This window comes from Clarias gariepinus, chromosome 8 (assembly GCF_024256425.1).
Source record: "Clarias gariepinus isolate MV-2021 ecotype Netherlands chromosome 8, CGAR_prim_01v2, whole genome shotgun sequence".
Classification (NCBI taxonomy): domain Eukaryota; kingdom Metazoa; phylum Chordata; class Actinopteri; order Siluriformes; family Clariidae; genus Clarias; species Clarias gariepinus.
In genome coordinates, this window is record NC_071107.1 from 23670062 (window position 1) to 23682746 (window position 12685).

Genomic DNA, 12685 nt, shown 5'->3' on the forward strand with positions numbered 1-12685 from the left:
TCGGTGACCTGGGAAAACCCTTCACATGATGAAATTTAGTTGTTGTTTTTTTGTTATTTTGTTCTGAAACCTAAAACATTTAAAAATTCCATTCCAAGTATGTTTCACATAAACCCATAAATACAATGTGCAAAGAAATAACATGATTTTAAACATCTTTACACAGATTACATATTTTTACTTTTACTTGTGTTGAACGTGTCCCTTACTCAACCAGATTTCCTGAAGTAAATCAAAATATTGCCATTTCTTTTTTTTTTATAGCATATATATATAGCATACAAATTCATTAAGAAATGTAAACTACATAGTGCCTTTATTTAGCATATTTATCAGCATTGCATAACAATTTTATGAAGCATAAGAGACGAGCTGGTGAATTCATGCAAGGTTCATATCAATATGTGTAAGACGATATTGGAGGTTTTATGCAATTTTGTCTTTACATGGAAACATAAGGCTGTGCTCCAATAAGAAATAGATATTGGTTAAAATGCGTCCATCTGGTTAAATAACTTTTGTGAGACTTGTCCTCGAGCCACCGCTCATTTCTTCATATTAAATTATGGCAGTTAAATTAACGAATTGTAAACAAATGTGTTCTTTATGTAACAACCACAGTCGCAACCTTATTTCCCCTCTCGTCTCTTCCAACCATTGAGCATTACCAATATACTAATCACTGACCTGATTATCTCTCATATCGTCACCTGTTTCTCATTGGTTCATGCATTAAGTCAGCTTGGAGAACCATTCCTCAAGACTACATTAAAATGCAAAAGCCGTCTGGCACTTAGGAAGCAAAATATTAAGAAATGAAGTATGGTTCTGGACTTTTTGCACAGTAGTGAACTTGGAGATATTTAAGAGCCATCTGCATGTTACAGGAGCATTGACGTGAATGAAATGCCCTGTCCAATTGAAATGATTAAGGAGCTTCATTCTAACACATCATCTTATTAATAAAGCTTCCCCAAATGGATAATTTTAAAATCCACAACCTATAATGATTTATAAAGCACTGTTTCTTCCTATTACAAGTTTTATGGATGTGCTGTTCACAAAATCAAGCAATTACCTGGGAAGATATGGATAAAAACATGTTTTCTTCCTGGTTTAACTCATAATGATAATTGATGGTTGTTGTTCTCTCTTCCATGTAAAGTTGTATAAAGCCTGTGATATCTCATGATTTTTGGCAAGGAGTACTTAATAAATCGTTTATGCAATGCTTATAAATGTGTTATAAAGGTACTGTTTAGTACTTTGTAGAAAGTGTCACCAATTATGTTTATAGTTGATGTTTTCATGCCTTATTTTGTATTTCTTGTTTTTAAGATTTGTATTATTTGTCTCCTTACCAGAATTCTGTCACAGGTCTATCCGACAGGCCGCCTTATACAGACACGGTGTCCCAAGAGTCATATATAGTGCAGCCAGCACCATGTCGGTTGTGCCTTCATCAGTGGATGTTCATGGACGTCCATGTCTCAGCTGGTTTGCAATGTTTTCAATTTATTTGAATTTGTCAGTAGGACAGTAAGTTTACCACATCCTTATGACCGCTTCCTGATCCATCCATGAGAATGATTCCACTACATTCCTCCCTTCTCAAAGCCATTCTTAAATGTCTGAAAAAAATGTATTATATATAAACTAAGTATTAAACATTTTTGAAGATGGTTTGCAAAAAATGTTTTTTTAAAGTTGCATATATATATATATATCTGGAGAACTGAGTATCACTTGCTTCACTGTGACTCGCTCTCGCTGCTCATCTTTAAGTAAGACTTTAAGTGAGAATATCATGTACCAACCCTTTCTGACTGTCTGCAGACCTCACAGAGTTATATAGTTTAAAAAAAGAAAAGACCTTTACCACTGTTTTGGATTGCTGTGTGTTATGTGAATGTGTTCAGCCTGACATTAGCCTGTGTGCAAATCAGGAAATGCAGTATGAATTACAGGCTTTTCTACTACGTATATGTTCAAGCGTAGACAGCCTTTCAAATCAAGTATTCCAGGAGAAGTATCAGTGTTAAGTTAAGGACTCTATGTAAAAATAGGCAAGTTTTGAAAAATTTTCCATTGGTCTGAGTAATAATTTTGACTGCCGTATTATTCCCTTGAATGCAAACTGTATACAGGCTGTGTGTAAGGCTGTAACTTAAAGTATAATGACATATCAGGATAAGTATTATTATGAAGTTCAACTTGATTATTTGCATTATGGTTTTTTGACCTTTGTTTAAAAGAAAAAAAAAACTGTTCAGCTGTGTATACTGAGCTGAGAAACCATTCTCTTGATGTCAGAGCTGTAACTTTTTTTTTTTTTGGTCATCTTGTTTTTCTTGTGTTTCTGCACTGTGACTGATGAGTCTAAAGTGATTGTTTTACGCTAATGGAGCAGGTGGTTGTAATGACTGTGATTAAATAATTATTTGGAACAGTTTTGTTCTAGCGCTGTTTTTTTTTTCACTACAATTTTTTGCTTTGCCACTAACACATTTTAGCACAACATGCTCACTGTGTTCACTTTTAAAAATTTTAAATCTTGAATACAAAGATGATATAGTTGATGCATTTATTCATATTTTTATATGAATATATTAAATTTTAGTTCTATTTATTTTCATGCTTGTTTATTTAAGGTAATCTATTTTAGTTTTTATGCAAAGATCAAATTCAAAAGATAAGTTGAATCCTATCAAGCCATCACTTAATTTTTTTGCGCTACTTATTTCAAGATACCTTTTAAAACCATCTGTACCATTTTTAGATTGTATTATAAGCAGATAGAAGTTTCCTTTAGATTTGCCCCTCAGGTAGGTAAATCAGAGTGTCTTGTTAGTGTTCCCTCCTACAGCGATGACGAGCCTTTCTAGCTCATGGGACTGGCTGACTGGTGCTGGAGAAGAGACACGCAGAGGGAGGGGTGAAGCGAGTAACACCCCCACCCCTCTTTTGAGATTTGAAAGAAGTCTGTTCTTCCCCACCCCACTATCCTGCGGGAAGGAGAGCGAGAGAGAGTGAGAGAGATTGAGTGAGCGCTCCCTGTTCCATACAAGGGCCCCATTAACTTGACCACTTGCCCTTTGCACACAAAGCCTGTGCCGGCCCCCTGTCCCACCCACCCAATTATGTGCGATTAGGCTCAGTGTGCTGTGTCAAGATGCAGAGAGACGAAGAGAGCTGGCACTGTTAACCGACCAAGAGAGGGCAGCCATTTAAAATGAACTACGGGCGTGTGCATCCTGCCGGCTGGCATATTTTTCCACCAGTGTGTGGAGGTAGATAGAGACTTGTTTATTTTGTCTACATTCCACAAATTGCTTGAATGTACTTGGAAGTGTTGGTGTATGAATCTGTTAGAAGACAATTAGTTTGTTTGCTCATGCATTTTATACGGGAGTTCCATTATCACTGGTTGAAAAAAAACAAACAAGCATAAACTCTGAGGGTTACACCACATGGTACTAAACAGCATGATGCAAGACAAGTATATGAATATGATTAAGGCAGACAGGACAAAGTTCCAGCTCTCTGTAACAATGTACAGCTCTCTGTAATTTCAGACTCTGAAAAACACCACAGTTTCCCACCCTAGGTCGTGTATCAGTGCCAGGGAATAGAGTCAGCACTGATGTGGTCATGCTGTCCTAGATGGGACATTTGAGTTCCTCTCTTTCTGATCATATCTTGCTTAGTGATCATGCAATAGATAAAAAAATATACATGTCATGTGAGACATGTGGAAAGTGTCTTACAACTGATAATTAAAAGTTGCAGTCAAATTCTTAATTGACCTACAAACTTAAAATTGTAGTAAAATCCGGCTTTTGGAGAAGATACCTGGAAAGCATGTATTATATAGAATATACTGTAAATGTCACAGGAGTTTTAGACGTGTCTTATTTTACTACCAATATATAAGCAATAAAAAGACAAAATTAAGCAATTGGAACACAATCGAATTTGACTGTTAAGTAAATTAATTATCTAATTAATATATCATTATCTAAATTAAAAACATTACTTAAAGATCAAAAAACAGAGGGCAGATCTGTGAGTGAATGATGACTTGCATGTAAATGTCCCACCCCAAGACCAGCTCTATTGATTAATGTTCTCATTGTACAGTACCACTATACCACTTCACCCTGCTTTGTATTCAACATAGACTTGTTTTTAAATTGTAAAGAAGTTAAAAATACTAAATAAATTGTAATTGTTATTTAATTTTAAAACTGTGCTATTGCTGTATTGCTCTATTTAGCCAATAAAGCCTATATTGTTATTTAGCCTATATTGCCACTTTTTTTGTTTATACAATATGTGCATTTATAGGTTATCTTACTAGAGTTAGTTTTTTTCCCCCTTTAGCTTTCACTGTTATGTTGTTAAAATAAGTTTTTTTGGAAATGCCATACATTTCTATTAATTAATAAGGTATCATTGTGACATAGATTTAGTAAACCAATATTATTATTATTATTATTATTATTATTATTAAATAATAATAATAATAATACATTTTAATTTATTTGAATGAATGAAATTTGAAAATTTTGAATTTGAATAATAATAATAATAATAAATAGATTTTCTAAACAGTTCATTTAATTGCTTTTATGGCAAATAAGTGTTCATTTCTGTAAAAATACATAATTTTAGCATGCACATTTAAGTACTAATTACTAAAATTAGTCAAAAATGTATTACTTAAAACATCACATTTTATTTCAACTACACTAGAATTGGGTGCTCTATGTACTTTTTAAAAACACGATGACAAAGCCAAAATAAACATAAAATATATTCTAAAATAAGTTTTTAGGTTTGATATTTTAAAGCCAATACAGTACTCAGCTTGTTGTCTTTTCAAGCTAAAACTCCTGTCACCTTTTATTTTATTACTTGTAGTTTGTACTTTTTTTGTTTGTTTCTTTGTATATCAATTTTGTTACTTTGCTTTCTCAGTTAAGATTTTTTTTCCAAGAAATTGACCCTAAGCTTGGAGCTGACTTCTGTTTACTGGTTCATCAAATTGTTTCTAATTTTGTGGCTGTACTACCAGCTACAAATTGTTTCAGCTCACTTCTGTGGCTTTCACTTTCCAAATTCTCTGCCCTGAGCGTGCACCTCCCTACCACTCGTCCTTGATTTAAAAAGCAATAATAATAAAAAAATAAATCTTCCACCTCTCAAACATGAATTTTTCGAAACGATGTTTGTCGAAATTCTTTTATTTGCAGAAGAGGGTTTTAAACTCTGCGTCCTCAAAAAATTTTAGCTGCTTTTTAAGCTTTTTTGCTGCTGTTTTCCTCTGCTGAGCAGAACTGAAAGCATCTCCTCTACTGAGAGCTACTAAGTGTCAGTGAGGCACAGAAAAATGCTTTACTTCTGCCACTCCAGCCTGATTTGCACTTGTGACAGTAACACTGAGCGAATGTATATTTTTTACGATTATATTTAAGTAATGCTAACTAGCAAATTCTACAGTAGATGATGCTCATAAAATAGTAGATATGATCATAATATTTTGATAAAGAGCTTGGTTATCAATTTAATTGCCTTGTTAGAAATGGGATCACCTTCCAGGGAGTTACCTGGTTAAAGGTCATTCAAACACAATCTCATAATTCCTTCATCCAGTTTAAAAGTAAGCCTCTTCAGCTGTTGGGAATGCGGTTTGCTGAAAGGAGGCTCTGAAAGTGCTCTCTCTCCATCAGGCTGACTTTTTAATCCACCTGCATCTGACAGGAAGCTTTGTTTGAAAGGGTCGAGGAGCTCAGGAGGAGGCAGAACTGTAGAAGTAACTTGTTTTTGTTGGTTGCTTCAGTATTCAGACACAATGATGGAGAGGTCCTGCAATAAGCCTTTGGCTCTGGTTGCTGATAATTTGCAGAAATTATTCTTTTATTATGCTGTTAAATCTTTGGGTCTGCAAATAATCTCTATATTGCAAGCATGCATAGTCTTGGCTTTGCAGAATCCAGAGTGACCATGTGAACAGCCCCAGGGATTTCATCTTCTTCAAGCACTGCGATTGGTCAACAAGCTTCTTCCTTTTACAAGTGGTCTCCCAAACACTTTAAGAGTCTGTTCCTTTTTTTGGAGGTCAACAAGACATTGACATGCACAGCCTCCTGTCACTCTGACACACGTTTCTCTTACTCTCCATGTGAGGCCCTCTGCTAACATTAATATTGATGGAGGGAATGCTAAATCTGCTGCTAAATTAAGTCCTTATTTAAAAAAAATAAAATAAATATATATATATATATATATATATATATATATATATATATATATATATATATATATATATATTCATATTCCATAGTTAATACAAATTGGTACAATTTATTTATACAGTTCTTCTTCATTTTACATATGTTCCATATTTCTACTTTATTTTAATCTATTTTATTTTAATGTAACAAAAGATAGTATAGATTATATAAAAAAAAATCCTATTACCATTTATGCCTACTTACTTCCTTTTTCTTTCAAGGTCACAGTCATTTGAGCATATTATACTGTGTATCATACTGTGTATGGTTGTGTATGTGACAAAAAAAATATTGAATTTTAATTTGAATATATACACAGTCAGCCACAAAATTTATACTCGCTTCAGGAGAAAAATAGTATGATATATATATATATATATATATATATATATATATATATATATATATATAATCATATATCATTATATAACATATAGCAATACATTTTCTAAAAATGTTATACAATTTTATCTTTTCTTGAAATGTGTACACATTTACATATACACTCTTTGTATTTGTAAATCTCTCTCTCTCTCTCTCTCTCTCTGTCCCCCTAAATATAGAGGGAGAAAGAGAGAGAGTTGAACCAATTGGTTGTTTTTGTACTGCTAGGTGTCCTGCCTGTAGTATTTTTCTTTGTAGATTACAAAAAAAAAGCCCTGGGTTATAGAAATTGCATTGTGTGTTACATGGCTTGTAAGCAGACGGCACAGCTGACTAACTCACATTGCCTATATTAATGAACTGTTTGATGCTGTTAATTAGGGTCCCGCAGTTTTTCTAATTGATATGTTGACTCATTGTCAACAAAAGAGAACCCAAAGCTGTAGCTTGTTCCACAATTGCTACTCATCCCTACGCAAACAAGTTGTCAGAGTGTCAGTGGGCTCTGCTTTGCATGGGTTTGTGCAAAATAAGGATGATTCCTTACTTTTGGGATTGTGGGATATTGATGTAAACTAGTGTGATGGATCATGTTTGTACAAGTTACTATTTCTGAAATACTGTGTATAATAGGATAGAGCATGGTGACACTTTTATCTATTAAAAGTCAGCCAAATATTATTGGCTAACTTTTAACAGATCAAAAAAACAAACATTGCATTATTGTGTGTATGTTATTATTGTGTGTATGTCACTATTTTTTGATTTATGTCTCATACTGTATTTTATAAAAAAAAAATATATATTTGCAGTAAGGTTCATTTATGAAAGAAACAACTAAATAATTGGTCTTTGCCCTCCACAGTCCAGTATTAGACAGGTATAAAACAGGCTTGTATAAAAAGACCAGTGCTATCAGTAACTATATAAAACAGGAATGTTACATATACAAAGTTAAAATATGTGTACTACTTTCTAAAAAAATATTTTAACTATTATTTGGTCATAGTATTAAACAATTTTGTCTGAAATGTCAAAACAAATGTTGTAGTTAATCTGTATTAATAAACCACAAAGGCACTATGGTCACACATTTATGTGCTATCAGTATATTATTGAGCTTTTTAGTGACTTTTTAACCTTACAATACTTACAATGCATCACTGGTAAGGGAAAACATTATCTCCATAAAATCCTATAATAAAATAAATATTTATTTTCTTCAGTATAGTTAAAATTTCAGTAAACTTCATACTCCCTATAAAAAGTTAGTAATTGGAACTATATTTGTTTTAATCTTCTTTATTTTAAAAGAAGTGTTTTTAGCACAGTAACTGTGTGATTAAAATGCACTGTGATGGTTGATGAAGATCATAATCATTGATTTATTCATGTGTGTGTGTGTGGGTGTGTGTGTAATCACTGATTATTAATTGTAAGTCATAATTTAAATTTAAATATTTTATATTTAATATTGAAAATTTATTCATTTAATATTTATTCCTTTAAAGGAAGAGCTAGATGGGTTATATCTCTATGTATAATAAATGATAAATAACAAGTGAGGTCTTATGGTCACTTATGGTCACACAGCAAAGTTTTGCCTCATGAGGGTGGATTTGCTTGTTTTTGACCCATCCATTCATTTTTGCCCTGATTTTTGTACATGAAAGGTGACTCATAGGAAAGTCAACACAAGTGGGTCTGTGCCCAGCCGAAGCCCGGGAGGATATTTTTTAATTCTCCGGGCTGAGCCCTAGGTAACTTCCTGCCTGTAAGGGGTTGTGTTTCCTGGGCTGGACTGTGGATGGTGATCGTGACCGTGACCAACCCCGAACCTCTGGGTTGTGTACAGCTTTTTAATCGGCTGCAGAGGGTTTTTAAATGTTGAGTTACAGTCGGGACAGACTCCCTGCTTGACATTAGGCTCTTTTCAAAATGTCTCTGCTATGTGAAAACAGCTCATGGCTTCTGGTAGGGAAATGATAAAAATCTGATGGTTTCAAGAAGCTGATCATCTTCCCTTCACCTCTTATTATTCGTCTAGTCAGTTATTCATCTGAGAGCATATTTTTCAAATTCTTCCATGAATTATTCAGTGAAGCTAATAAGAAAGGGAAGTACTCACAAGATTGAGGAATGTAAATCTGGACCCTTCAGTGGGACCTGAAAGGTTTAAGAGGTTGAGCAGAATAGCAGAGCTAGAGTCACTGATTGGAGAGAACTGAAAAGAAAGGGACAAACTTGTGAGTGTTGATGGATGACTCTGCATCAGCTTGGATTTCTACGACAACTCCACAGTTTTCTTTTTAGAATAAATACACTCAAACTGCATCATCATTTTCCTTACATGCTTTCTCTCTAGCTGTAGTCCTGTCTGTAAAACAGAGAAATAGCAGTATTTGGTTGAACAGAGCTTGAGAATGCAAAGGTCTTTTGTGAGGAAAAAAAAAAATCAAGTCAGGAAAAATGAGCTCGGGAGAGAAGCGGGCTGTCATGGACCTCAATGGCCGCATTATGTAAATCTTTGACGTGCCTTGATGTAAACCTGAATAGAAACACATTAACGTCTTGTATGTGCTTAAAAAGAGCCCAGACTCGGCCGCGCTGAGACGGCAGATCCAGTAATCATGTTGACAAATTAATGGCACAGAATTAGCTGTCCATTAAAAGTGTATTATGTGGCACGCTGGCACATAAAATTACTCCCAAATACATGCGGGAGCGAGAGGAAGCACGAGTACATGCCAGTGAGAGAGGATGATGGAGCCGGAGCTGACATGAGGGGCTGTCTGACTGACATTTATAAACCTGGAGCCATCAAAGCGCAGTAAGAGTGCCTTCAGGTGCTAACTTTTGTTGAAAGGTTGTAATGAGGTTGTGTGGGGGTGAGATGTCAAACGCTGGGTCTCCATTTCTTCATACTGTATGTATAAGTGTGTTCCGGGGGGTGTGTGTGTGGAGGGGGGGGGGGGGTTACAGAGACAATCAACATACCTGTCTCATAACCCTGTTTTATTTCATGGCTAATTTGGTCCTGCTGTGCACTGATGTCGTGTCACCAAACGTGCCATTTGCGCCGGAGCAGTTCACCCTGCCAGTCATCCTCTACAAGTCATACTGTAATATTATTAAAAATGAGGAAAAAATGAATCGGAGTATGTCACCTTCTATGGCAGCCATCAATTATTTATGTTATTATTGTAACACACTAGTCATCTCGCTAGCAAAATAAAAAAAAAGAATGTCATGCAATTTAATGCACAATCCCTCTGATTTTGTTTTCAGTTTTATTCAGCGTCGTAGCTTCATTCATCTTGCAGTGAATTAGACAGATTAAACAGCAATTCAGTGAACATCCAATGGAGGGAATTTTATTGGTGAGCTAAATGGCTATGTGAAATGTACCTTATTGACTTTGCGCAGGACAATCAGCTGCTCTGGCCTTTAAATCCCCATAACAAATGACAGCACCAGATAGAAACATTCCCAGTGTTTAAAATCTTCAAAACCGATGGAGATAAATCCAAGTGCATTACTGGGAAGGAATTTTTGACAACGGAAAATCTGATTATCACTGCATATGGGGATGTCTATAACTTCTTATCAAAAAAATGGTATACCGTCAATATCTAAATGCTGAAATAATCTAAGGGAAATCTTTAAATGATTGGTCTACCACAAATGCCCAGATGAGACCCTGATGCAGGAGGCATTTTTAAAGATAGCGACAAACATTTGGAGCGGGTAAAATGTCAGTGACGTTAAATGACATAAATGTCATCCATGCCACTTTGGCATCTACAATATGGACCCAGAGTCTGTGGCCAAATCTGTGCTTTTCAACGTATACACTCATATGAGCTGATGCCAAGCGCTTGAGTGACAAGACAAAGCCGGAGTTAAATAAACATTTGAGACAGAGTTATTGCTCCCCTTTCTTTCTCTCCACACGGCTAAAATGTAATTCAGATGTCAGCGCGGAGTCTCTCTCCCATATGGTGCAGTTTCTCTCTCTCTCTCTCGTTCTCTCTCTCTCTCTCACTCGCTTTCTTTCTGCCCTTCTTTCTCTTTTCTCTCACTCCCTATTGTTCCTTTTGTTCTCTCTGCTGCTCCTTTATCAAACAAGACATTGCAGCGATAGAAAAAAAAAAGATGACACTTTCTCAGTTGTCCTTCATGTCCTCTTTGGAGTGCTTGTCATTTTGGCAGCAGCGTGGTGACAGCAGCCTCTACAGCAGAGCAGTGTGCAGAGCAGCTTACAGTAAAGTCACTCTAATAGAACCATGACACCGTCTGCCAGCTTTTCTGTGTCTGTTTCTTCACCGTCGTACACTACGGTGTTCCCATATTCCTTGTTCAATTGTCATGTTACCTTTTTAAAATCTATTTTATATGTTAATGTTTCTTATTGTGCGCCCTGAAAACAATTACACCCAACATCATTCTTATATGATCTTTCACTTTACATGGATATTAACTCCATTCAGTCCTCAGACACATCTTTCTATTACAGTATTAAGAGCACATCATAGCATGTTTCATGGCTCCAAAACATGTCAACCTTCATATTATTGAATTAATTCATTTCATTTCTAGTAAAAAAAAAAAAAAAAAAAAAAAGGACTTTCATGTTTCCTGTCTCTTAAGAAGGATTATCACATTAAGTTACAATTCATTTAGTCAAACATCCTGCTCAGCAGTGGTAGATAATTGCATGGTGTTCCATACAAATCCGGTTCCCGTCTTCTAGAAGTTTTAACCCTCACCATTTAAGTGGCCCAATCAGAGCTCGGCTGGCTTTTCTGTCCAACTGAAAGAGTGACCTGCACAATATGGGCAGGAACCACAGGCCACCAGCCACTACAATATCTCTGGCAGGCTTTTGGAGCCTCGCCACCACGGTACAAAAGCACAACGGAAGTGGGGCTAACTTCTAGGAAGCCTTTCTACCTCACACAGGCCAGTAGGGGGGCAGCCAGATGTAGGGCACTGGGTAGGGGGCTATTGTTCCCCAATGCTGGTTATAAAGAGGGAAAAGGAGAAAGGAACGGAACTCTCTTTCTCTTAATTGTTGCTCTCTGTGAGTGCAGAAAGGGAGCCTGTCCCCATCTTTAGCCGCTCCCTCACTCCTGCTTCCCATCTTTACCAAACCGTTTTTGCTGTTTCCTGGATAGGGTCTGAAACAGCCTATGGTTCAGCAGTTCCTTTACAGAAAAGGGATAGGAGATAATACTCCACGAATCCACCACATCACCTATCCCCCACCAGAAAAAAAAACCACAGTGCAAGAAATATTTAAATATCTGAAATGCACAAGAAAGGTATAAGTTATATTACTTTATCCATACGTTATTTTCCCTGCTATTGAAGTCGGCATAATGAGTAAGCAATTAGGTGTAGTGAATCTGAAAAGGAAAAAGAAATTAATAGGTTTAGGTTAGGTTATTGAGGTCACATTATTGGCTAACCAATTAACACTTTTTTTTAGTGTGGCATGAAGAAAGTCCTTTTGTAACCATAAATTCTCTGTGAATCGGCCAGCTTTTGCATCTTAACCGTCAACTACAGTCACAAGAGATCAACTTACCAAAAAAGCCCCACACATTCCACAAGTTCAGAAATTCCGATCTCTTTATGTTTCAGATCTTATTACGTTTTGTGGCAGTGTTGGCAAACTTATCTGAGGCACAGACAATGTATTAGACCTCTATGGCATTGAGACCTTGCATATGGGATTTGGAACATGAAATCCATAATGGTAAACATTGACAGATTGCATCGGTTTGTTTCCATTAGGGACTGAGATTGGTACACTTGTGCTAAGTGGCCCATTGCTGCCGAAGACTGAGGCCCGTCTGAAGAATGCTCTTAATAGCGTCCTTAAACAAGACCTTTTGTGCCCCCAGCCATTCTCAGGCCACAAAATTAGGCTTCCTTTTTCTGCAGCCTTTCTCTCCCCCCTTCATTCCTCACATAAACCACCATGTGAAGTGGTTCATTAC